Source organism: Podarcis raffonei, chromosome 4 (assembly GCF_027172205.1).
Source record: "Podarcis raffonei isolate rPodRaf1 chromosome 4, rPodRaf1.pri, whole genome shotgun sequence".
NCBI classification, from domain to species: domain Eukaryota; kingdom Metazoa; phylum Chordata; class Lepidosauria; order Squamata; family Lacertidae; genus Podarcis; species Podarcis raffonei.
In genome coordinates this window covers 24,735,027-24,762,849 of record NC_070605.1, presented here as the reverse complement: position 1 = coordinate 24,762,849, position 27,823 = coordinate 24,735,027, and the positions used below count along the sequence as shown (strand labels likewise).

Here is a 27,823-nt window from a genome sequence, read left to right as displayed (position 1 = left end):
AACGAGTCAGCATCAAGAAACCACACCAAGGAATCATAACTGATATTTCCTCATTCTTCCTGGCTGTGCACAAACACCCGAAGGTTTTGCTCCCTTATCTGACTAGTATGACTATTTTAAAAGTCGCTGCATGAGTGTCAGGCTATTACCCCAATCCAGTAAGGAAGATTCCTATGTGAAAGCCCCACCTTCACATCTGTAGCCAACAAGCATCTGCTACACCCACAAACTGCAAAAATTAAGAAGAGTACAGTTGAAGTGGCATCTTTTCAGACTCATTTACCTTTTTTCTTGTGTGAATGTAGTGTTGAGAGTTGGGCTGGGGCTAGGCTGTATGCCCAAGTATCTCCAAATTCCTAGATCCATCGAGAATTCAATTGTTGGAATAGCCAGGACAACTTCTTGGTAATGGCCTAAGTATGGTTCATGGCTTGTATTGCAGTTTGAAGGACAAGACGAAGAAGAAGAGTTTGGATTTGATATCCCGCTTTATCACTACCTGAAGGAGTCTCAAAGCGGCTAACAATCTCCTTTCCCTTCCTCCCCCACAACAAACACTCTGTGAGGTGAGTGGGGATGAGAGACCAGAGAAGTGTGACTAGCCCAAGGTCACCCAGCAGCTGCATGTGGAGGAGTGGAAATGTGAACCTGGTTCCCCAGATTACGAGTCTACCGCTCTTAACCACTATACCACACAAAAACCAGAGTTGTGTGTGTCTTTGTGAGCTGGGCTAAAAGCAGGCTGCAGGCAGAAGCCAGAAAGAGAAAGCTGGCCTAGAAGCAGGTGGAAGCCAGAGTGAGCGGGCACCATGCTTGATTTCTGCTTTAATCCAAGGCAGTGGCTATGGGAGAAGCAAGACCTACTTGGGGTGCTAATGCTGTGCGCCGCTCCATCGTAGGCTCAGATTCTATATATGTGTAAATAAACCACATATCATAAGGACAGCACAGTCTTTGCTTGTGCCTCATTCTGAGGAAACAAAACCCTAGGTAAGCGCCTGGAATCCCTGGAATCTTGAACCTCTTGGAGATTGGGGTGGCATCATTCAGGATGAGACAGCAACCCATTTGCATTGCACTGATGGAAATATTCTACTCAAAAATTAATAAATGCAAGTTTATGATGTTCCTACCTGGTGGGGGTAGGAGCCAAGCAGGAAAAATTACCGCTGCAAGTTGTGAATGTGTGTGTGTGTGTATGTGTGCACACATACATACACATATACAGTCACTTCCAGATGGCCTTTAATATTTAAAACAAAAAACAGAGCCAAACACTCTTCGTTGACAACTGATATGGCTAAAAATGCAGCCATAAAGATGTGACCTGAAGACATTAAGACCTATGTTTATAAGACATTTGCCAAATAATAATTTATTAGACAGGCCCATTGGTCAAATACGCCTGATAATGTTTTGTTTATACCATTAAGCATTCCCTCACTTACTGTTGTGATATATCACTGATCCCCCCTCCTAAGCCATTCCTGTTCTACCAAATATGAAGGCCATATTAAGTACTTGTGGGATCTTGGACCCACAAAACACTAAAAATACTTGGAATGCTTTCTCTTTCAACCCATGAAATAAATCATGATCTAATCAGATGCTTTATCCAGATTCAATACATGTTGTGGAATTCATTTGTTCAGAGCATATTCCTTATTAGACCAACTTCCCTTCGTTTTTTTTTTTTTGTTGTTTTTTTTTGGGTAGGCTCCTCTAAATGTAGAAGCACGGCTGTGGATTAATCGCAACAATTATTTCCAAAATGAAGTAACAAGTATTGCTCGTTCATTATTAAAATAAACACGCATCTCCAAACATGTATTTTATTACTTGCTGAAACCTCCAATGGGCATAGCTATTTAAATAAGATATATTAATCTGTATCTTAAAAAGCCAGAACTATTGGTTGCACATCTGGAAAACTGATTATTCTCTGGCTAGTGATCTCATCACAATGTCTAAGAGCCAAGGAGTAAAATCATAATTAATATTGGGTCCTTCTTAGTGAGGCTTGGAGCTGGTTTCTCCTCCTCCTCCCTGTTTAAAGTTAGCAGGAATATTTTCAGAAGGAAAAAAATGAAATCCCTTTATGGAGTTTTGCTGTTCTGAGGTTGGACAACACATTCCAAAGATTCCTTTCATCCCTGCCCTCACTGAGATATCATGACAGACCACACCAGTGACATCAGCTTATTGATAGGCAGGACTGTGTGTGTGTTGTGCAAGGTGCAATAGTTGGTGATCAGATATGGGGATAACAAGTAATAATAATAATAATAATAATTTATTATTTATACCCCGCCCATCTGGCTGAGTTTCCCCAGCCACTCTGGGCGGCTCCCAATCAGTGTTAAAAACAGTACAGCGTTACATATTAAAAACTTCCCTGAACAGGGCTGCCTTAAGATGTCTTCTGAATGTCAGGTAATTATTTATCTCTTTGACATCTGATGGGAGGGCGTTCCACAGGGCGGGCGCCACTACCGAGAAGGCCCTCTGTCTGGTTCCCTGTAACCTCACTTCTCGCAATGAAGGAACTGCCAGAAGGCCCTCGGCGCTGGATCTCAGTGTCCGGGCTGAACGATGGGGGTGGAGACGCTCCTTCAGGTATACAGGACCGAGGCCGTTTAGGGCTTTAAAGGTCAACACCAACACTTTGAATCGTGCTCGGAAACGTACTGGGAGCCAATGCAGATCTCTCAGAACCGGTGTTATGTGGTCCCGGCGGCCACTCCCAGTCACCAGTCTAGCTGCCGCATTCTGGATTGATTGCAGTTTCCGGGTCACCTTCAAAGGTAGCCCCACGTAGAGCGCATTGCAGTAGTCCAAGCGTGAGATAACTAGAGCATGCACCACTCTGGCGAGACAGTTTGCGGGCAGGTAGGGTCTTAGCCTGCGTACCAGGTGGAGCTGGTAGACAGCTGCCCTGGACACAGAGTTAACCTGTGCCTCCATGGACAGCTGTGAGTCCAAAATGACTCCCAGGCTGCGCACCTGGTCCTTCAGGGGCACAGTTACCCCATTCAAGACCAGGGAATCCCCCACACCAACCCGCTCCCTGTCCCCCAAAAACAGTACTTCTGTCTTGTCAGGATTCAACCTCAATCTGTTAGCCGCCATCCATCCTCCAACCGCCTCCAGGCACTCACACAGGACCTTCACTGCCTTCACTGGTTCTGATTTAAAGGAGAGGTAGAGCTGGGTGTCAACAAGGACTGGGACTCAAGCATTCAGTTGTCAACATCTATAGGATGCCATGTTCTTTGTGGAAGGATAAAGCGCCAATTGAGTCCGCCATTGAGGATCATCATTCTTTGGTGGGGGGAAACAGGAAGTGCATGTTACAGCATCACTGTGTGCATACAGCATTCTACCGTATTTTTCGCCCCATAGGACACACTTTTCCCCCTCCAAAAATGAAGGAGAAATGTGTGTGTGTCCTATGGGGCGAATGCAGGCTTTCGCTGAAGCCTGGAGAGTGAGAGGGGTCGGTGCACACCGACCCTTCTCACTCTCCAGGCTTCGCGCAGATCTCCGCAAGCCGTGGGAGCCCGGCCCTGGGCTCCCGCGGCTTGCGGAGAGTTGCCTGCATGCCGAAGGCTGGGCGCGCTGAGCCCTGCGCTGGACTCACGCGGCTTGCGGAGAGTTGCCTGCATGCCGAAGGCTGGGCACGCTGAGCTCAGCAGGCCCAGACTTCGTGCAGATCTCCGCAAGGCGTGGGAGCCCTGGGCTGGACTCCCGCGGTTTGCGGAGAGTTGCCTGCATGCCGAAGGCTGGGCGCGCTGAGCTCAGCAGGCCCAGACTTCGCGCAGCTCTCCGCAAGGCGCGGGAGCCCGGCACCGGGCTCCCACGGCTTGCGGAGAGTTGCCTGTTCTGGGGGCTGGGGTCGGGGGAAGCTCGGGTGCTTCTTAACAGAGGCGTAGCGTGGGGGGTGCCAGGGGTGCCGGCCACACCGGGCGCAACATCTGGGGGGGCGCGAGTCCAGAGGGAAGGGACAAGTTCCTTCCTCCGCCGGGCTCCCTGCCGCCACCGCCAGCCTTGCGCCCTAGCGCGCGCGCCCCCCGCCACTGCGGCTGCGCTCCACTCACTGCTCACAGGAGGAGCAGCCGCTGCAGCAGCGCCGACGCCGCCACCGACGCCTGGCCGGGCACGGGCAGCCGCCGCACCCCGCCGCCGCCGCCATCCCCTCGGCCCAGCCACAGGCAGCGGCTGCTTTTGCCGACTGGAAGGGAGGAGAGCTCCGAGGGGCCTCGACGCGCCCTGCCCTCCCCAAAACCCTCCGAGACGAAGCTGGCGGGCGGGCGAGGGTCTCCCGGCGGAAGGGGGCGCCGCTGGCTCCGGCTCTCAGCGCAAGTCTCAGCCACGGGGGGGGGTGAGGACGGAGCGCGTCTGGAAGCCCCCAGACCCGGCCGGGAGGAGGAGAGGCGCTCGCCAAGCCCGGATCTGGAGCGCCTCGGAACGCGGGCTCCACCTACAGCCCAAGGAGAGGAGGGGGCGGGGAGGCGCCCGAGGGGAGGGGGCTTCGGCTGCCTCGGCCTGCGGGGGCTCCGCAAATAATAAATTTAATAAATTCCTGCTGAGCCTTTGGGGGGGGTCCTTGGCTCCTTCGCTCGCCCCCAGCCCCAGTGGCGTAGCGTGGGGGGGTCCGGGGGGCCGGCCGCACCGACCGCAACATCTGGGGGGGGCGCGCACGCACTCGAGTGCTAAAATCCACGGGTTAGGGGGCGCAAATTACTTGCCTTGCCCCGGGTGCTGACAACCCACGCTACGCCACTGCTTCTTAAAACTAGGTGCGCCTTATGGGACGGTGCATCCTATAGGGCGAAAAATATGGTATATATTCTTTATACATCAAGTTTGAATCAAGAAATGTTCTCTGTAGTGGTGAAAGGGGCAGATTGCACAATTAAGACATATAGATCCTAGTGGGCAGATGACAGGAACACAGTGGTTGGAGTGCTTTGTGCTTCATACAGTTAATTCATATCCCTAGATCTGATTTTGAACCTCTCATTTTGTTTTCCTGAATATTTAGGATAAATATAGTTCCACTCTTGTGCCTTAGAGTATTAATGTATTGTTTACAGATGTCTGAAGAAAAAAAAAATCTCTCAAGCTATGCACATTGCAGAACTCGGCTGATGACATTGGATCTGGATGTTCATTTTTTAAAACTTCCTTCTAAGGAATTGCATATTGGACATTACCAAAGGCAGAGCTACCAATAGAAGTGATCCGTTCTGGCAAGCCTGATTCATGGCTAAAGGGAAGGTGAAAAACTACATTTCTGTCTCGTCCCCCGGCGCCCCTATTTTCTTCTTGGTAGCATTTTTCCCGTTTATGAATCACTTCCTATAAGACATCTCCAAGTGATTTTACAGTAAAAGATCAGACATATATGAAACAATTTAATAAAGACAATTCTAAAAATCCATAATACAAACTATTTCAAATTAAATACAGTGGTACCTCGGGTTAGGTACTTAATTCGTTCCAGAGGTCTGTTCTTAACCTGAAACTGTTCTTAACCTGAAGCACCACTTTAGCTAATGTGGCCTCCTGCTGCCGCCGCGCTGCCAGAGCCCGATTTCTGTTCTCATCCTGAAGCAAAGTTCTTAAGCCGAGGTAATATTTATGGGTTAGCGGAGGCTGTAACCTGAAGCGTATGTAACCTGAAGCGTATGTAACCCAAGGTACCACTGTACAGATACAAACAGTGGTAAAAAAAAAACCTATCCACTTTTTGGCTGAAAAAGGAAGCTGAAATGACAATAGAGATGGCGCTTTCCTGAAATGTAATGGAACAAAGTTCTGAAGGGTAGGTACAGGGGTAGAGGAAGGGGTGTGTGGTGGGGGTGGACTGCCTCGGGTATCTTTCCTAGGGGGGTGACATTTGGCAGTCGCAGGTGGTCGGCGCGCCAAATGTCCACCATTGACGGCTTGCTCTGCCCTTGTGGGCAGCTTGCTCCATCCCGGCTGAAGGGCACGCCGCTCCGTGCACCCAAGCAGCTATCCTGTGCCTGTGAGGGCACCCTCCGTACCCCGCACCCCTTGGGAGCCCGCCTGCCCCGGGCAGCACTGACATAGGCCCTGGGTAGGTGCTGACCTTTAAAGCCCTAAACGGCCTTGGCCCAGTATACCTGAAGGAGCATCTCCACCCCCATCATTCAGCCTGGACATTGAGGTACAGTGCCAAGGGCCTCCTGGCGGTTCCCTCACTGTGAGAAGCGAAGTTACAGGGAATCATGCAGAGCTCCTTCTTGGTAGTGGCACCTGCCCTGTGGAACGCCCTCCCATCAGATGTCAAGGAAATAAACAACTGTCAGACTTTTAGAAGACATCTGAAGACAGCCCTGTTTAGGGAAGTTTTTAATGTCTGAAGTTTTATTCTGTTTTTAGTGTTCTGTTGGGGGTCGCCCAGAGTGGCTGGGGAAACTCAGCCAGATGGGCGGGGTATAAATAATAATAATAATAATAATAATAATAATAATAATAATAATAATAATATTATTATTACTATATCATACAGAAAGGAGCTTCTGATGAGATGGTATTTCCAGCAATGCAGAGTGCATTGCTCAGTTGGGTTTATAATGGGTGAGACAATATATAGGCATCCTGGTCCTAAGCTGTATATCCGTCGTTCATTCTAAAGTACTGGGGGCAGATTATAGCATTAAAACACAATATTAAAAACTTTTTAAAACATCTTGCAATCACAAAATAAGGTGGGTCCTAAAAACATACACCCCAAGTGTCAAAAGCCACAGTAAAGAGGTGCGTCTTCAGATTTCACCCGGAGCTGTATAATAATGATGAGCCCATGCCTAAAACTGAAAAGGGCAGGAGAGGAGTGACTTGGGGAGGAACAACAACAATAACAAAATCTCTCAGGCAGGATACATGCGGCCAAACTCAGCCCACTGGTATGGATAGCAAGTGGCAGAACAGCAAATAATATCCATGCTGAGAAAACAGGATTGTGTAGAAGTCAACATGCCAGGCATGCACACCAAAAATATCAGATCTGAATGATATATTTGCAGCATATAGTCTGGAATCGTTCAATCAAAAATGTAAGTACTTCAATATTACTCTGACCACACAAAGTAATTACCGGTACCAATACCTTGAACTTAATCTGGTAGCTAATTGGCAGCTAGTTCCATTATTTCAGCAACAGCGTTACATGATGGTGATAGTCTGCCCCAGTGAAGAGTGGAAGCCAGGGCATTTTGTACTGCAGCTTCTAGGCCAACCTATGGGGCAGCCCCATGTAGACTAAATTGCAGGAGTCCAACCTGGAAGTAACCAGGTCCAGAATGGCAGAGGCTGTATTACCAGCCAAAGTTGGTAAAAGACACTCGTAGACATTGAGATCACATGGTCCTCTTCTGACAGAGATGGAACCAGGAGCACTCCTAGACCATGGCTGTACCAGCTATGCAGGGATTGCCCTTTTCCATTAGAAAATATCCTGCCAATTTTCTTCATATGCAAAAACTACACATTCAATGCCATTGGGACATATCGCATGAACGGAAAACAGCAAATGTCACAACAGTGAATTAGGAATTCCTTACACCATGTTAAAATGTGAATTGTTCAAGTAATATGCATTGCTGAACACATAACGCTTAACACTTGAATCTAATTGAAAAGGTGGAAAAACAATGGCCATTAGTAAAATGTCTCCTTATTATAATAACACAAGATAAAAACCGTGTAAAATAACCCATCAAACCAAACTGTATCCAAATTAACGCACGCAAGATCCAACCTAAGATGACAGCTACAGATCAAAACATTTTCCCCCTTCAGATAAACATCCTGCCATGAAGTCTGATCACCATCTCATGGAAGAAACACTATATTCCCTCGGAAGGGATTTTGAGGCAGACATCAGCAGAAAAGATGTGATGTTGAAAGCCAACAATAAGAAAACAATTAGAAACAGACCATCTCTGCCTTCTCAAGGACTCCACCAAGATTGGGAAGGAGTTTTATTAGCAAAGAGGTCCAAGAATAACACAAAAAGGGGATAATGCTTTTTGCTTTTTTTTTTTTGAAGTGCTAGAAAAAATGTGCCAGAGTGGCTCTTCTGACATTTTCCACCCAAATGGTTAATGGAGACAGCGATGCAGTTAAGTGTCATTTTGAAAACTTGCACTTAATGGGAGCTGTAATGTTAGACATCTGTTTGGGTTATAAAGGAAGGGAGATGTGGCGTGAGCATAGAATTTTGATCCTTCACAGTACTTAGTAGGTTGTTGGAGTACCTAATAAAAGGAAGGCCTTTCAAATTGGGGGTTATGCTCTGATACCTGCTTAAGACAATGGTGGTGTGTGTGTCCTCTTTGACATGAAAATAATTGTTCTCTAATAAATACATAGATTTATGCAAGGGCTTTTTTGTGACAGTACTCACTGGTACAGAGTATCATCCAAGGCCGGCCCATCCATGAAGCAAGGGAAGGCAATTGCCTTGGGCAGCAGGATCCACAGTGGCAGTAGATCTAGTCTCCAAGGAATGTGTTGCCTGCTGCTGCTGTAGCAGCAATGGCTGCAGCATGCTCCTTGGAGGCTGGATCTGATGCCACCTGAGCACCCCCCCCATGCAGCCTCTACAGTAGCCTTTTGGCGAACAGGGTATCATTCCACCCAGGGCCATCTTAACCATTGGAGCTAGGGGTGTACGGTACCCGGGCGCCGAGCTCTCAGGGGCACCAGGCTCAGAGTCTGGGGCCGAGCGTTGGAGTCCGTGGAAGAGCCGCCGACAGCCGAGCGGAGCAGAGGCCGTTGGAGCACCACAGGCTCTTCCCCAGACTCCAGCGTTCGCCTCCGAACTCACGTTAAGCCACCTGCAGCAGAAGAGCCTGCAGCGCTCCAAGGGGCTCTGCTCCGCTCGGCTGTCGACTCTTGCCCCAGCTGCATGGGGGCTAACTGTTTCAGCACTGCGCCCAGAGCGCCATGTAACATTGTGGGTGCTGTGCGACGCATCCTGTTGCATGCACCGAGCTGTGGGTTCCTTTGCTGGCTTTTCCGCTGTCAGCGCACACTCTCAGCGCTGCCCAACGTGGGGTGCCAGCGCAGAACGACGGGGAATGCAAACGGCAGCAGTAGCGCGCTGACAGCTGGCAGCAGGCGGACAATGCGGCAGCTGTGCCACCTGACATTTGGGGGGCCTCCCAGCATGGAACCTGCACCCACCTTCGTACGCCCCTGTGGGGGGGGCGCTGTGAGTCCCTGCGTCCCCCAACTGTTCTAAAGGTAAACTGTTTCCTTAAAAAAAGGTCAACAACTTTGGGGGTTGACAACTCTGGGCAATCTAGGGGCACCGGGCGGATCTTTGCACCCCGGCGCCACATATGCTTAAGACAGCCCTGTTCCCACCCCTAGGAGGAAATGGGGAGGGCTGACCTCTGTGGTCTCCTGGGCTCTGCACCTGCCCAGCGTGGTTCTGTGGGCCCCTCCCCACCCACTGCCTTTGATTCACACTTCAACCATTCAATAAGGTTGATTTGGCCAACCCCACCCCCACATTGTTCCCAAAGCAAATCTTTCCTCACCCCTTTTCCTGTGGTGCGGGGGCGTCATTTTGTGGTTCGCCTCTGGTGCCAAAATGCCTTGGGTGCTAGCACCTCTTTTTTGCTGCTTGTGGCACCCATTTTGTGTTGGCACCCAAACCACTTTTATCAAGATATTAGTACCAGCACTTCATTTTATATAGGAAGGAAGGAAGGAAGGAAGGAAGGAAGGAAGGAAGGAAAAGAGATTGAGCGGAAGGAAGACGCAAAAGAAGAGACTGGAAAGAGGTGACCTTGTAGTGTGCTGCTACGTGTCTAATTTTGACTCTGGCCCTGTTTTGTCTTCTGCCATTCATGTAGGTACTCACTTCAAACTGAGTTAATGATATAAAAAACTTTATTCTTGATGAGGCCTTGGAGCCTGCAGAGTAACTAACCAAATTAGTGCAAGTTTCATGGTTTAACTATGTGCTGCGTTGAGAAGTAATTTCTTTTATCTGTTCCGAATCTTCCAACTTTCAGCTTCACTGGTTCTAGTGTTGGTTGGGGGGGGCTTTTCTCGATCTACTTTCTCCACACAATGCATAATTTTATAAATTTCTATCATGTCACATCTTACTTGCCTTTCCTCTAAACTAAAAACTCCTCCTACCTTTTCCTCACAGGGGAGTTGCTATGAAGGAGTTATGGAATCAAATACCTTTGCACAAAGTCAGTTTTTCCGGGTTCATTCACTGAAATTTCTAGCAATGCATAAGAATCAAAACCAATTTTGTGACTAGGTTTATTAAAAACAAGCAAAGATTAATGTTTCGAAGAACGTGCTCCGAATTGTGATGATTTCCAGACCTGGAGCTGAGCAGCAAGTGGTTGACAAGGACCTTTCTAGGAACTGTGTATGGTAAAATAACCCTAGAGATTATCTGCAGATTTAGAGCTGTTAGCATTAATTCATCTTGGCTGGTCTCTCTGGGGCTGCAAGATAAATAGGGCCTTGAATAATGGAGAAAGAGATTACATTTAATGATGACAGTGTTTGTGCGGAGTTTATATGGTGTCAAGAGGGCCATGAGGTGAACAACAAATTGAAACATGAGCTGGAGAAAACATGCACTTTAGAAAGCTAACTAAAATCAATTGGACAGAATGACTGGGCCAGACATCCTCATGGGTTTTGTGCTGTAACTGAAGGATTTAGAAACTCTACCAATATATTCAAAAGGGTGACCTTTAGGAGTTTTGAGACCTGAAACTGTCCTGAGTGTTCATTTTCTCTCTCTTTTCTAATTGCAAAAAGGAATGAGCACTTAGCCAATATCTGAGTTGGAGATGCTGCAAAATTCTGCCAAGCCAGACTCAGATATGAACACTGAAGACTCATAAAGCCTGCCTCAAAACAAGAGGTAAGTTTTATGAGCCCCCAAAGTTCTCTTCTGGTTTGGATTTCAATCTGAGCCAGAGAAGGATTTGCAGCTCCCCTCCCACATCCCCAAACCCCCAAATATCAACCCCTTCAAATACACTCGCTCGTCATGCTCTTTCCTTTCCAACAAATAGGTGGTGGCAGGAGCAGTCGAAAGGCATGTTGGGAGAACACTGGTTAACAGTGTGCCGTGGTGCAGAGGACTATGGGAGATGTGGTTCTAGCAAGAGCTTTAGGCAGAAAAGCATGGTGGAAGACATGGTTGTGGTACTAAGTGCATATCAACTGGGAGGGACTGTAACTCGAGGTACAGTTAAAAGGTCCATAGGTGAGAGGAAAGACTTTTGTCTGAGACCCTAGAGAGTTGTTACCAGTAAGAGAGCCAGTATGGTACAATGATTAGGACCAGGGAGTAAAAGGTAAAGGTAAAGGGACCCCTGACCATTAGGTCCAGTCATGACTGACTCTGGGGTTGCGGCGCTCATCTGGCTTTATTGGCCGAGGGAGCCGGCTTACAGCTTCTGGGTCATGTGGCCAGCATGACTAAGCCGCTTCTGGTGAACCAGAGCAGCACACGGAAACGCCATTTACCTTCCCGCCAGAGTGGTACCTATTTATCTACTTGCACTTTGATGTGCTTTCGAACTGCTAGGTGGGCAGGAGCTGGGGCTGAGCAACGGGAGCTCACCCCGTAGCCGCTGACCTTCTGATCGACAAGCCCTAGACTCTGTGGTTTAACTCACAGCGCCATCCGCGTCCCTAGGACCAGGGAGACCAGGGCTCAAATACCAACTTGGCCCCATTGGGTGACCTTGGGCCAGTCACTGCCTCTCAGCTTAACCTACTTCACAGGGTTGTTGTGAGGATTATGGGGGGGCATGTATACCCCCTTGGATGAAAAGGTGTGATATAAATGCAATAAATAAATAAGAAGAAAGCAGTGGGTGAGTGCAAGGCAGCTTTACATTACCACACACATGATTAGCGGTAATTAACATAACAAAAGTCATGTAGCAATTGATCCATGCCAACAAAACCTGAGGCAACTGAAGGAAATGAAGATGCAAAATTCTGGATTGGAGATAGAAAACTTACTTTCCCTCCAAGGGGAATCTAATAAGTTGGCTCATCCTTATAGATGCTATTTTTATAATTTTCACTGTTGGTTTTTTTATTAAAAAAAATCAGGCCCAGTAATCACACTGCAGCCTGAGGTGAGGACAGCGTCCATAACATTCAGTTAGAAAATTTAATTCACAGCTTGTAAATTTGTCCCCCACTTCCCCCACCATGGAAAAAAAGCAATTCTAGTTGTAGATGACTCAGACCGTATTTTGCCAAATGGCTCTGAAGAGCAGAGAATTGCAAAGTTCACTCCTGAGTGATACCTAGTTGTATCCTTGCAGTGCACTTTAGTTCCTTGTGAGCTTTCAATTTTAGTTAAAGAGATGGGGAAATTAAACTCCCACTACCAAGGAGTGATGTGTGTGATATTTACCACTGCAAAGTGTAATTGTATATTAGATTATGAGCAGATGACTTGTACCGAGTGAGGCAAAAACAGAGTTTCATAGAGTAAAAAAGCATAATTATTTACTGGTGCTTACATGCATCAGTGAATCATTATTTCTCTCTTGTTTTTCATATGGAGTTAGTCTGTCTACTGGTCACCACATAATTTGAGACTGCAAAATCCAGTTTGCATCCCCTGTGGCAGAATGGTCTAAGAATGGTCCTGGTCACTCAGAGATCCAATACTTGTATCAGAACATTCAAATTCCTCAGTCAATTCTAACACTTTCTACAAAGCATCACTCCTCCAGTCTTCAGGTAGTCTTGGAGCAGTTCAAAGAGATCCAGTTATTGGGGGGAGATTCAGGTTGTGGGGAGGAGAGGGTACCCCACTCCTGGTATCTATTGCTGTTGTGGTTCTGGTTTTCCCCTAAGCTCTAGCAGCCTGGAGAGAATCAGCACCTGATCAGCCCCAAAGGCTAAGTCTGGTTACAGCTTCTCTAGGAGCAAGTTGATTACTCAGAGCCATAGTCCTGCAATTTCAGCCCTGCCTTGGACTCTAGTGTGGTGGCTAGAGGGCAGTGGTGTTAACCCTTTGCCCCTTGTTGTGATCCTGATTCAATGACCTTCCCTCCTGTGGGGTGGGGGGAACAGCCACCTTGGACCACCAGTGTCAGGTGTGCGTACAGGAGCCAGGCCCTGTGACCAATAGGACTTTGCAGGACTGGGGCCTTCCTAAGTTTGTTCTGAAGAGGCAAGGCGTGGCCGCACATGTGAGGCCGTTTGGTAACTCACAGCACCTGGTGGCAAGAGCTGGGAAGGGATATAAGGTCAGCAGTTCCCTTCAGCTCTTTTTTTTTTTTTTTAATTTATTGTTAACATAATTCAACATTAATGCACATACAAACATACAAACAAACATACATTTCATACAACATACCTACATACATACAACATACCTACACTCAATCCCACAGATAATTCCCATCACCATCCACCACCCCTCACCCTTTGTGTTAGACTTCCAATCTACTCAATTGCAATTTCTTTCCACTTCTATTACTTTCTTTCACACACCTTTAACCTAATTTCATACATCTTTTTCTATTACACATTGTTATCCATCTTATTTAGTATTCCAATATTTGAAACAAAACTGGTTTATTCTAATAGGAGTTCTGATTTTTCGATATAGTTTTGCAAGTATCTTTTAAACACCTTCCAGTCCCTGTCTGCCTTCTCTTTTGAGATCCTTCCAATAGTACCAGGAAGCCTAAAGGAAGAAGACAAGACCTTATATTTATATGCAACAGTAGCCGCAAGGCTATTGATTGCGAAAAATTGGAAAAGTGGTACTGTACCAACAAAGATAGAGTGGCTTGCCAAATTATTGGAGTACTGCAATATATCCAAAACAATGGGAGAAATTGGAAGGATCCCTTCAGCTCTTTGCCACAGCAACATGCTTCCTGCCTTGCTGCGTTTGGCTTCTTGCTTCCTGATCCTTGATCCTTGGCTTCTTGACTCCTTGCTTCTTGATCCTTGGACCCTTGACTTTGTGACTCCTTGCTTCTTGATCCTCGGACCCTTGGCTTCGTGACTCCTTGCTTCCTGACCCTCGGACCCTTGGCTTCTTGACTCCCGGCTCTCTGACCCTCAGACTCTTGGCTTCCTGACTCCTGGCTTCTGGCCCCCCGTTCCTGTTCCCAGCCCGCCATCTTGCCCCTGGTCCTGACATCCCCTGCTGGGACTTTGATCGCCCATGAACCGGGCCATGGCAACCAGGGTGTGTGTGTAACAGATTAAAGCCCACTACCCCCAATTGTCAGGCCCCTCACACTGACAAAAAAAACCCCACCCCTGTCTCAAAGGCAGAACTAAACAGTTAACAACACATATTTTGGTCGTTCGATGGAGAACTGGCTTTTTGGTTCTGGGCGATTCACAACTCTGCTACCATGCAGATATAAAGCTTAGCTGTCCAAATGGGATCCCCAAAAGTAATAAACTACATGCTAAGCCTATAAAGAACCAGTAAATCACAATTTGAACACTTCGAGTTTCCCAGCAGCTGGTTTTAAAAGAAGAATTCTGGGGGTTGTAGAAACTTTTGTTGAACCTTCTGTGAAGATAGGAAACATGTCTGCCACTCACAGACAGTTGCAAAGTGGGAGATGCACCAACAGCACAGAAGTCCATTAACACAAGCTACTATGTACTAAAGCGTGAAGGCTATTTATTGTGACAAAGCACTGCACATTTGAAAAGCGATTCAAAATGTATATATATATATATATTTCATGTGAAAAAATAACAATTAGCTAATTCATCTCATGCTATTTATTTCAGAGAAAACGCCAAATAATAGAGGCTGGCAGTTTCATCTTGAAGAACAAAAATGATATAAACAGCAAGCATAATTAAAACTAATTTCCATTCCCTTTCTCTCTCTAGGAGTGAGTGACTGGAGGCATAATTAAACCATACATCAAATAAGAGGAGCCTTGTGGATGAATAAAATAGGATATTTACATTAAAGGTGGGGTGTTCAGGCGGGGTGGAAAAGGAAAGACATTTCTTACAACAGGCCTTAATTAAAAGACAAAGATTGGTTTTAAAATGCAAAGCAGTGGCCTTGTAGCTGCCAATCATTTGATTCCAAAAGGTTTTGCAGAATGAAGGATGAGCATATTAGGAGAAGGGGGGGGGTGTAAAAAGCTTTTTTTAAAAATGTGTTTGCTTATCCATTGTCTTCTGCATAACTAGGAACTTTGGAAGAAATACCTAATCAAGTACCTAGTCCTTATCAGTGATTTAAAAGGTAAAGGTACCCCTGACCATTAGGTCCAGTCGTGGCCAACTCTGGGGTTGCGGTGCTCATCTCACTTTATTGGCTGAGGGAGCCGGCGTACAGCTTCCGGGTCATGTGGCCAGCATGACTAAGCCGCTTCTGGCGAACCAGACCAGCACACGGAAACACTGTTTACCTTCCCTATTTATCTACTTGCACTTTGACGTGCTTTCGAACTGCTAAGTTGGCAGGAGCAGGGACTGAGCAACAGGAGCTCACCCTGTTGTGGGGATTCGAACCGCCGACCTTCTGATCCGCAAGTCCTAGGCTCTGTGGTTTAACCCACAGTGCCACCCGCGTCCCATCAGTGATTTAAGCAAATGCTTTTAGAAGCAGGAGAAGCAGGTATGTAAGAAAAGCAATGGAAGGCCCTCGGAAAGAATGACTGGAGGAGGTAGAGAGCCAGTGGATCATGGACCAAATCCAGCCTAAGGTTAAAGAAAGAGAATCTTTTCAAGCCCTTTCCATGCCTGAGATATTTTGAACTGGAAATCATCACCATCATTTATTTGTATGCTGCTTTTCCAAGCTCAAACCATGTTCAAAGTGGCTCACAACATCAAATCCATCATTTATGGATTATAACTCCCTATGAACTACAAACCTCAACAAAATTTAAATAGTCATATAAACAATTCCCTAATAGAATGTCTCACATTCATGGGACCTTAGAGTGAAGGGTGGGTAATAATTAGTAGTAGCAGTAGTAGTAGCAGCAGTGTTTTTCCCCTAGAAAAATAGGTGCCAGTATTCACCATCAAGTTGTTACAGTAAGTGCCACACTTTTTAACAAAAAAAGGTGCCCTTGAGTACCCCCTGAAAAAAGCCCTGAGTATTAGTGATACAATAATACCATAAAATTGAATAACCCACTGATTATAGTAAATTCTCACAATGAAAACCCAAGAATATAGTCCAGCTAGCAGCAAAAATAATCATCTCCAAACGAAATTTCTCTGGCCTCTCACCTTGAGCCGCAGAAGCAACCTCTGCAGCTGGAGTCAGTCAGGGTGCCACCCTCCAAGGCTGGGTGGGAAGGAGCCAAGCAGAGGGCAGGGGCCAAACCGTTCAGGATCCGTAGCAAGATGGTTTCTGGCATCTTCAGCAGCAGCTGCAGCCTTCGTAACTGGAGTCAGTCATGGCCCCACTGGGGGTACAAAAAAACAGTAGCAATTGTCTCTCTACCATCCATCCAAACAAGCAAAAGTCCTTACCAGAGTTCAAGACACATTTCAGCCAGGCAAAAACTCGCAATGAGAATGCAAAGCAGGGCTGGTAGGGGGTGTGGCTAAGGATGGGGTGTGGCCTGGGTAGAGTCCAAGCAATCACATTTGGCCCATGGGCTGGAAACAACTTTGGTGAATAGGTGGAATAAAATTCCTGACACCCGCAACATGCTTTTTTTAAGAAAACCCACCAAAACTGTGATTTTAAGCTTCTTGAGCTGTTTCCACTGCTTTTTCCATCGCGTAGCCATACATCCGGACGCCATTTTTACACCCACAAAATAGGTCATGTCAGGATTTTTTTGACGTATGGCAAGCATAGTAAAAGGAAAATAATGAGATGGGTGGGCGTTGATTAGAAACACTGCAACTACATTATTTGGAAACACAACATGCACATGAAGCTAAATTATAGGGTTATTATATCTTATTTGAAGGAAATGCCTAAATATCTCAATGCTGTATATCACGGTTCTGTTTTTAGATTTATCTGGTTTGTCAGGTATCCATTTCTTAAAAACGAATGTACTAAATTTAATCCAACTATTTCCAGTACATAGTGCTGTTTTTGCCCAAAATACTTTTGATCACAATCTTAAGAATTCTCCCCCCCCCCGTCCCAGATTATTTATTCTATGTATTTGAAAACTCTCACCCATAGGAAAATCTTTACCTACTTATTTGTAAGCATCTCTCAAACTGTCACTAAATAAAGACATTGTTGGAATATTCTAAGAGGAGCGAGACAAGTGGGTGAGCGTGTTGTTTACGCTTCACCTGTTTCCATTACGCACTTTGGGAGGAATCTGCAGAGGCTTCCCAGGAGCTGTGTTTGTCTTTTGAAAAATCCTCTACTGGCACAAAGCAGAAGTGAAGACCCTGTGTTGCAAAAAAAAAAAAAAAAAAAAAAAAGAAAGAAAGAAAGAAAGAAAAGAAAAAGAAAAGAAAAGAGCAAAAATAGATTTAAACACAGCCAAACCCAATACATTATTGGAACATGAGCCAGGTACCGACCCAAATTTTGAAAAACTGAAATATGCACTGCATAGGATAGTGTTCTTGTTTTAAGATAAACAAGGCTGTCATCCTATGCATTCCTATTACTTGGGGCTAAGTAAGACATTCTTCCAAGTATACATGCATATCATTAGGGTGAACATCTTTTATTTAAAAAAATCTCTTTTTGTAGTTAGCTGTGCTAGGTGGAAAAGGTTTCAGATAGCTACTATATGGCAAAGCAGAGAGCTTTGCAGTAATCATATATTGGAAAATAGATGTTTCCTTCTCCCATCTGAAGAAGTCTATCATCTCAGCAGCAGCTAGGGATATTGGAGAATTTTGTTGAAAGGGTACTGGAAACTGTGTCAGTCAGATGCCTGTCCATCTGGCAGACAGATCCTGCAAAAGGATGGCAAACTGAGTAGCACTGCCCCTAGATTATTTTTTTCTGCTTAGGGAATTAGGGAATGTCTAACAACATGTGCATATGATCACGTGAAACCCTACAGATCAGGCTGCTAGCTTTCTTTCCCCCTTTGCAATTACACTTGAGCTTGAGAGTCTGTACAGCTTGAATTTGTAGAGAACAGTCACAGACAGAACCTCATGTTAAGCCATGAAGGCACCTGAACACCCTTAGCTCCTGGCAGGCTAGGATTTCCACAGATCTTAAAAGGAGCCAAGGAAATACGCATTAAAACCCACAAAGCCTCTCACAGGAATGCCTTGTCCTCCCCAACCAATGTCCCTGAGTGTGAGCAGCCAAAAGTGGCCACCCTTTAGGATTTGGGGGATTGAGTGCGAAAACCCAGTGTTTTCATTATTGTTGCATATCTGTCTCATTATAGAAGGATTTGGAAAGTTTCAGAAAAGGCTTTCTGCAGAGCGCAAAACAAAACAGAGCGTTTCATATCTTTCCTTTTTAATGTTCTGCATATCTTCTCTGTGCAATGAGTTCATTTTCCCTGTTGCCCATGCAACACGTGGCGAAGTAATGCCGCTGTGAGCCTTGTCTGAGCTCATTTCCTTTCCTACCTTCAAGAATCCGAGCAAACATTTGATGAACTCATAGCAAAATTAAAGAGGGAAGGGAGACCTAAGGTTAGAAAAATTCCAGGGAATGTAAAGTGAAATTGAAGATTCAGCATCTTTGGATGCTCAATTGTATTGTGAATGATGAGGCATTCAGCAATAACAGATGGTTCTGACAGCGGCTGCCCGTCTATGGACCCTTTCCAAAGGCATGCTGTGATCTAGTTTGGATACCGCAAACCTTAGATTTATATCCACATCACGCACAGGAATTTCCCTTCTAAGTGGTATTATTTCAGAAATACCTTTGTTCCTGCACCCTGTTTCTCTGCTATTCAGTTGCCTTTCCCAAATTGTTTCCTAGACTTCAGCACCCTCAGACATTGCCCTGCAGTCTAGACAAGAATGTACCTGGGAGGCCCCAGTGAATTGTCAGGGACCAAATCCTGTCCCGTCATTGCTGAAATTAATCAGCTGCTACATGGGAGATCTATTTAAGAGTAGGATGTGAATGGAATCTTATCCATACAAAGGCGGTGCATTGGGGTAGTGCTTTTTATTTATATGTAAGGCTGAAATCTTGGAGTAAGTCCTGCTGAATTCAGTCAGACTTCTGATTTGACATTCTCAGGGTTCACAGCAAATCCTGTCATGACCGGTGTGGTGGGGGAGAAGCATGGAGGTGACCTGCTGTCCAGAGCTGGAGTCAGGCATAGGTCAGCAGTAAAATACCTTATGTTAGTGACGTCAACTCATTTCTCAAGGAAACAAAACAGCTCAGTCCTAGTGGTCACAGCAGCAGGTCTTGCCCCAATGAAGCAGCAAGGACTGAAGGTCCCTGTTTTCCCACCACAGAAAGTGTCTCAAAAATAAACCAGAGCATTTGTGGTTTGGAAAGTTACAGGATTTCAGCAGAGTGCTGTAGGGCAGGGGTAGGCAAACTAAGGCCCAGGGGCTGGATGTGGCCCAATTGCCTTCTCAATCTGGCCCGCGGACAGTCCGGGAATCAGTGTGTTTTTACATGAGTAGAATGTATCCTTTTATTTTAAACACATCTTTGGGGTATTTGTGGGGCCTGCCTGGTGTTTTTTACATGAGTAGAATGTGTCCTTTTATTTAAAATCCACCTCTGGGTTATTTGTGGGGCACAGGAATTCGTTCACCCCCCCCCCAAAAAAATATAGTCCGGCCCATCACATGGTCTGAGGGACGGTGGACCGGCCCACAGCTGAAAAAGGTTGCTGACCCCTGCTATGGGGTATGCACTGATTGGAAATGAAGCAATTTGACCACCCCAAAACATTTGAAGGCACAAACTGTATTGAAAACTGGGTCACATGTGACCACTCTGAAAGCATCATGAGCACAAATCATCGCAAATGTGCAATAAAAATGGTGCCTGGGGGTGCCTATGCTGCTATTAGGCCTTTCCTCATGTTTTCACACATTGCTTTTTGGACTCCACGAAATAAGGAACGGGAAAACTGTGGCTCTCCAAACAATGCTGAACTCCAGCTCTCATCTTCCCTGATCTTTGGACAGGCTGCCATGGGCCTGATGGGAGCAGGAGACCAACAATATCCACCAGTTTCCCCCATCCCTGTGTCAAATGGTCATTTCTATCCTATGCTAAGAACCATCGCTAGGTTTCATTTGCTCCATTCTCATAAACCACAGTGTAATGCAGACCCCGAAAGAAATCTGCAGACGCTGCTGAGTTGCCTCCCTATAGGCTACTCAGAACGGACTGCATACATGCATTATTTAAAAGCCTCCAAGAAAGGAATCTCCCTCCGCCCTGCTCCCAGCCCCTGGGGAGCCCTGTTGGCCAGCCATGCACTTTACATTTCTTTTGCCCCACCAGCTTGAATATTTATGAGGTGGCATATGATTTGATGGTGTCTGGTTCCATGTGTAATGCTGATGTCATCTGTTTTAAATTTGAAATGCCAGTTCTGTTTTGTAGTGCATAGTAATTTGTTTCTTCTGCAGACTATATATATATAAAAAAATCACACCGAAACTTGGCATTTCTAGCAAGGAAACTATGGTGATATGGAGAGCGCTCTCTCTCTCTCTCTCTCTCTCTCTCTCTCTCTCTCTCTCTCTCTGTGTGTGTGTGTGTGTGTAAGTAAGTAAGTAAGTAAGAGGGAGACAAGGGGGAGACTCTCTCCAAATAAATTATATTACATAATTGAAGGACTACAACTTCTCACAACAGTTTGGACAATTGTTCAAGGCTTCACCGCATTCAAGCCAAACATTCCTCCCTTGCCCCTCCTACCAGACACTAGCTTTGGTGTAAAGATCCTGGCCTTGCAAGGGGTTGGATATGGGATATGGCTGGTGCCAACCTCTATACAGAGGTGGTGCCATCTCAGAACAACAGAGAATCCTTCACTTCTTTCTATTTTTAGTCAAAAATTCTTTCCCTGGCAGTAGAATTACTCTGCAGCGGAAAAGGAAGCTTGGGCTATGAATCTGGACATCCGGGCCCTGCAGTGCTCTTCATAGCATTTGCTTTTATTTCAGATCACACAGATTTGCTAGGTGGCTGTGAACAATGAGCTGGCTTGATGCTAAGAGTACACTGTTGGGAGATTTACCTTCAACCGCATCAAGCACAGCATCCTCACTAAAATGCGGGCTTTTTGTCCTGTCGGGTGGCAGGAGAATTGGAGATGTTGGAGGGTGGTAGCTTTTTTTTTAAGAATTCTGAAATTATTAGGAAGATTCTCTCTTGTGAATTGGAGCAAAAGCACTGAAAACTATTCCTAACTCTGAAAGTATTGTGCAATGGTTTTTAAATTCATACACACACACACACACACACACACACACTCCTTGTACCCATAACTACCACCTCCAGTTTACACCAGTATCGTGAGCACCCCATGTTTCACTGTGATCTGAACTGGTGGGATGTTTTTAATGTATTTCTCTTTCCTCTTGGTTTCAATGTATTTATGTGGGGTTTATTGTCTATTTGTTGGGTTGCAAGTTGCTTTGTGTTGCCCTGGGCAAGGTAAAGTGACTGACAAATTTAATGAACTAATGAACTAACTAACTAACTAACTAACTAATTAACTGACATAGCCACCAACATTTCTGATTTAAAATAGACATACTTGCTTTGTGTTGTGCAAGAAAGCAGCTAGTTGGCATATCAAACATGTGAGCAATCAATGTGAGTGAGCCACTGAGGGTAGGGAGCAACTCATATGCATAAAGGAATTTGGAAATAGTTACTTACAAAAAGTACTGTTTCCTAGGAAACATGATTTTAAATGTAGGATTCTACCAAGGTTTCTGCATTTCAGTGTGCTGTATGAATCTAGTTACCTTATCGTATGAGTTTAATAATTTCAAAACTTATTATGCTAAATAATTTGAAAGGCGAGAAGCTGGAAAACTGCCAGCCAAAGAAATACATTTTGGGGGACAAAATCTGGTATATTATTTAGCTAAAATAAATATGGTATACATCACCAACACAAAAACATACAGAGTGAACGGACATTGCATCAATGAAATGGCTAAAGCCGGAGTGTTTTATTAGACTAATAGGCTAAACACTATATTTTCATAGTCTCAAAGGGCATATCTTAAGCTGGCTTGATATTATTGCTCCTCCACATGAAATCTTGGGAACTGCAGGTCTGTGAGGAAGGGGATAATGATCTCTAATAGACCCAGCACATTCACCAAACTAAGGTAAAGGGACCCCTGACCATTAGGTCCAGTCGTGGCCGACTCTGGGGTTGCGGTGCTCATCTCGCTTTATTGGCTGAGGGAGCTGGCGTACAGCTTCCAGGTCATGTGGCCAGCATGACTAAGCTGCTTCTGGCAAACCAGACCAGCACACGGAAACACTGTTTACCTTCCCGCTGGAGCAGTACCTATTTATCTACTTGCACTTGGACATGCTTTCAAACTGCTAGGTTGGCAGGAGCAGGGACCGAGCAACGGGAGCTCACCCCATCCTGGGGATTCAAACCGCCAACCTTCTGATTGGCAAGTCCTACGTTCTGTGGTTTAACCCACAGCGCCACCCGCGTCCCTTTCACCAAACTACAATAGTCCAGTTTCTTTGTGGGAGAGAAATAAAGGCCACAGCAATCAAACTGAAGTACTACCACTATATCTTTGTAGTGTAGATATGGCATTAGAGTTATTCACTTTCCACATGGAGGCACTGCAGTCAGATGGTGCTGCGCAAGATACAGCTGCCACTTGAGGTCACTTAAAATTGTCTTCATAGGGATATCTTACATGCATTGGCTTGGTGTACAAATTTGATAAGAATGCACAGTTTCTTTCTATGCTATTATTGCAAGCCAACACATCAGGGCAAGCTGGCTATGAAAGGATAGATCATGCCGTGCTGGCAAAGGAGGTATTTTTTTTCTACCCAGTACAGCAGCCTTCTGCATACATTCAAAAGGACAGGCCAACAGACCTGTAGACCTCAGTGGCAGAACATTTGCTTTGTACTCAGTCTTTGGTTCAATCCCTGGTGTTTCCAGGTTGAGCAGGGGAAAGCTCCTGCTATTGCATGAAAATTTATTCTGAAGTCAATGTGAGAGAGAAAGAGGGGGAGCGAAACAAGTTTTCATAGCAGTTAGTAAGGAACAAGTTGTGTGGGAAGCAAAGCTGAACTTTGAGGAAGAGCAGTAAATTAAACAGGGAGAGCAAAATAGTATTTCAGAGAGCTAAAGAGAGTATGTTCATTGTTAGTGATGTATCCATTAATTTACTTTGCCCCCGCTATCATATCTGATCATACAGGTTAGGTAGGTTTTCTTAATGCTTCTTAAACCTGCAAAAGCTATTTGACCAGCAGCCATGATGGGGCAAAAGAAATGAACATGGACAACCACAGGCAATGATGGGTTTGTTGTACTGTTTCCCATACCTGAATCTGTTTTAAGATGAACCGTGCTAGCTTGCTCTAGTTTATTATCGCTGTTGCTGAATATTCATGAAACAATTGCATGACTATTCATGAGTTTGGCCTACATAAGCAATGAACACGATGACCCCTCTAATGAGGTCCAATGCTAAAGTGGCCTTGCTTCATTTTGCAAAGTATTCTACGTTTAACCATAGCTTGCCTTCTTGGCCTTATTTGTTTGAAACCTGTAGACAAGTAAAAAAATGAACAGCTGTTAATAGTTTACACAGTGGGGGTTTCTCAGCACTTTGCCCTGTTAGTATATCATAAAATCCAAGTTAAAATGGAGTGTAATATCTCATCTCATCAAAGAAAATAAATTTGTTATAAAAGGAAAAAAAAATTATCCATCAAGATCTTTCATACAACAACTGGGAAACACTGTTGATATATTTATGGATCAGTTCCTGCATGCAATAAATGCAGCAAACTTGTAACCCTATCTCCATCTAGGTGCTTTTGAATCATACAGTCAAAGAACTAAATATGTTATCATAGATGTTGAAGCTACATCTACATTTAAAAAAATATTTATTCTGCACTGCCACATGGCAAATAACAACAGGTAGCTGTAGCTTGAAACAACTTAAGTGTATACCTGAAAACATGTAAACGTGAGATAGCTCTGCTTCACTCATGCTCACTGAAAATTCAAGGGGTACCACAGGTTTGGGTTTTCTCTACTTTTCTCTTTGTTCTCTTCAGTCGGTTCTTAAGTACAAGAGACACATCAAGCCAAGGAAAGATGGGTGGAGGTGGGAGGGAGAGATCAAGACGCTATTCACCACCCCTTGTTTTCGGAAGACCTACGTCAGAACACCAGCCACAGTGGGCTAGCACTGACATTCCTGATCATCCTAAGAGTGCGGAGTAATGTACTGGTAGGCTGAGAAGGCTTTTAGAAGTAGCATCACATTCATAATGTCCAGGGGCATACTATTTAATTTGCATCTATAACTATTTAGAAGACCCACATAAGCACTAAATTGGTTTGCTACCTTTACCTCTGACTTCCATATGTTCACACTCACATTTCTGTGCACAATAGGCTGAACTCTTATACGTTTAACTATGCCAGATGAGAGCTAGGTGCCCATTCTATGCACATGCAGATCAAAAGTCCCTGAAGATCAGGAGTTCCCAAACTATGGTTTGTGGACTACCAGTGAACCACGAGTTTCATTCAGGTGGTCTGCAGCATGCCTGAATGTTCAAGTTGATATTTTTATTTTATTTTATTGCATCTTTTCTTTCTTAAATCATATTCTGTTGTATTGCAATATGAAATCTATGAGGTGCAAATTATAATACAATAAAACACAATGTAAGAAATAAAAATAAGCCAAAAAAGGACAACTACAAATCAAACAGCATCCAGCACAGTCAGAATAATCATTAGGTAGTCTGCAAAGCCCATCAGCAATTTTCAAGTGATCCATGCAAGCAGGTAGGTTTTTGGGAACCACTGACTTAGATATTCATTTAGGCTGCCTCCAGACTGTTGGCATTTTGCAGAAGAAATTTAAGCACATACCAGAAATGTAGGTTTGCATGATTAAAGTGCTATGTTGTCCTGTTGCAACAAATCCGCTTTAAAAAATAGACTTTTTGCAGTTCGGGAACACACTGAAAAGAGTGGGAAGATCAAACAATTAAGGGGGAAGGCATATAAAATTGCTGTAAGCAAACCAGGATGAATCCTCAGTGTTGTATAACCTCACTGCAAACAAATGACAACAAATTCTCAATAAAGACCGGACATTGTCTAACCTTCTCATAAACTTTTGTGCAAGCAAATCAGGATGAATAAACAGGTCACCTGGTGCAGAACTTTGACACTTGTATGTCCTGGTCAGAGAGAGAGAGAAAGGGAAAGGGGGAGATTTATGGTGTTCTTGTACATTATAATGGTGTTTATGCACAGAAATAATGAATTGCTAACTTCCAGTGAGAGTGTGCAGGCATCCATGACTTGTATTGTACATTTACCTAGCAACGACCATACATACAAGCAGACATTTTCTTAGTGCCATTCAGTCCTTACTACTTATTATTAAGGAGGAGGGGAATGTTGTTGGCTACCCTGAGGTTGCATTTTAAAAGGAACCAAGTCCAAGGTCACTAGGGGTTCAGAGGCAGAGGTGGTTCTGTCATTTTGCCACAAGCTCTATGCTGGAAGCTGCCAGTCCAGGATGATTTAAAGCCTCACAACGTGAGAGTGAACTGCATGGGTTTCCAGCTGTAAGTTCAGCCAGCCCAAGACATTTTGCTGCCTGAGGCACAGGTGGCAGCCTCCTCCGTTCAATATACAAAAGCTCACTGGACCGGCAGTTCAATTTACTTCAACACTGCTGACAGGACTGCAGCCTTCACTGCATCAAACAGCAGCAAGTTAGCTTGGGGGTACAGGGGGTGCACACAGCTTTCCCCCTCCATCACCTCACGCTGCCTAATGGTAGGGCCAGCACTGTAGGATGAGCCATTCACTTCTTTCGAAACCTCACACCTCACAAATGGGTTTGAGGTTATTAGGACTTGCAAGTGTTTTCTTGCCCGAATCACTGAGGAACCAAATTTTACCCATACATACAGAATGAAATGGACCCTGACTTTATGAGGTGGCGAGGTTTAGTGCAAGCTGGAAAGTGTAAGCTGGAAAATGATGCATTTAAATCTCACCAGCAAATGTGCTTGATGGCCCGAAACACCCCATTATTCTTTCAGCCTCAGCCTTCTACCTGCAATGGAGGGGTAATAAAATTGGTCCTCATGAGCCTGTTGTAAGCATTTCAGATATAATTATGTGAAGCTTTATTTTTTACCACTTGAAATATGTTTTTTAAGCACTAAGGACCAGGCCTGGCACAGGCACACAGCATCCTTGGTGTGTCAGTCAGGTGTGCTGTGGGGAAAACAAAATGGCAGTCATCAGGTGGCTGCATCTCAGGGGTTTTGCTGCTTTTTATTTGTGTGAATGGGGAGAGAGAGAGAGAGAGAGAGAGAGGGAGGGAGAGGGAGAGGGAGAGAGAGAGAGAGAGAGAGAGAGAGAGAGAGACTGCTGCTCAGCTGTCCAAGAATCTCAGGTGTGGGATGTTAGCATCCAAAATGCATATGTAAAGGGTTACCGTATTTTTCTCCCTATAGGACGCACCAGCCCATAGGACGCACTTATTTTTTTTTTGGGGGGGGGAATAAAGGGGAAAAAATTATTTCCCACCCACAGCCCCAAAGAGCAAAGAAGCCATGACAGCGAGAGGGATGGATCCCGCTCGCTTTCCTGGCTTCGTTTTTAGCCTTGGGGCTGGGGGTCTGGGAGTGAAGGCGAGGTTGCGCAACCTCGCCATCGCTCCCGGAGCTTGCGGGGCAGGGGGTGGGGGAAGCCCGTGCTTCTGGCTGCGGGCTGCTGCCCGCAAGCCTTGCGAGCCCGCGGGAACTCCCGCCGGGCTCGCAAGGCTTGTGGACACCTGCGCGAAGCACGGGGCGCCCTCCAGAGGGCGCTCCGTGCTTCTGGCTGCGGGCTGCTGCCCACAAGCCTTGCGAGCCTGCAGGAACTCCCACGGGCTTGCAAGGCTTGCGGATAGCTTCCTGAAGCCTGGAGAGCGAGAGGGGTCGGTGCGCACCAACCCCTCTCGCTCTCCAGGCTTCAGCGAAAGCCTGCATTCGCCCCATAGGACGCACACATATTTCCCCTTCATTTTTGGAGGGGAAAAAGTGCGTCCTATAGGGCGAAAAATACAGTAGTTGCAAGAGCTGTAAAACTCTAAGATGCCATTCACTCTGTGGCAGTTGTGGCAGTTAGCTGAACAGTTTTAACAGTTAGAGCAGCAGGTATGAATTGTTGTGCTGCTGTCTGCCTCAGAGTCAGAGAGTTAAGTTTGTCTGTAAATCTGTGTAAGATGTTTGAGCGACTTAACTATCGCCTACCCACATTGTATATTTTAATGTGCAAGTGTGCTAAGTAAAAGTTATATGTTATTTAAACTTTAAAAGAGAGTGCCTTGCATAGTTTTTCTAGGAGGGAAAAAGAGAACTAATGAAAGGGTCAAAGGACCCAGGGCTGTCTTCTCTGCAAATGGGAACTGGAGCTTAATTCCCACAGAAGGAAGGGTATTCTGCTGAGCGCCTCCACGAACCTGGAGCCAGTTTTATTTTTTAAAAAAAAAATACTGAAAAGTTCCAAGTCTTCCACAGTTGAGGTGCATCGCCAGGTATCCCCCGTCAATGTCAACAGTTCTGAAGTAAATGGGTCAACTGCATCAGCTTCAGCCGAAGACCACCAAAAATAAGGTT

At 45.4% G+C, this 27,823-nt stretch overlaps 1 long non-coding RNA gene across 6 annotated transcripts; it reads right to left on the bottom strand.

The window, feature by feature from the left end:
* Window positions 1-45: 45 nt before the first annotated feature.
* Window positions 46-26,516, bottom strand: LOC128412637 (uncharacterized). 6 transcript variants are annotated; one of them, XR_008330127.1, is made up of 6 exons: window positions 26,213-26,516; window positions 25,304-25,381; window positions 24,132-24,244; window positions 17,343-17,427; window positions 16,291-16,469; window positions 10,087-10,511 (listed from the first exon to the last, which is right to left on the bottom strand). It is a non-coding gene; the product is annotated as an uncharacterized LOC128412637 (long non-coding RNA). The 6 variants fall into 6 exon arrangements; XR_008330126.1 differs by lacking the exons at window positions 10,087-10,511; window positions 24,132-24,244 and adding an exon at window positions 46-430; XR_008330124.1 differs by lacking the exon at window positions 24,132-24,244 and having other exon boundaries at window positions 25,973-26,516.
* Between the last annotated feature and the right edge of the window lie 1,307 nt (window positions 26,517-27,823).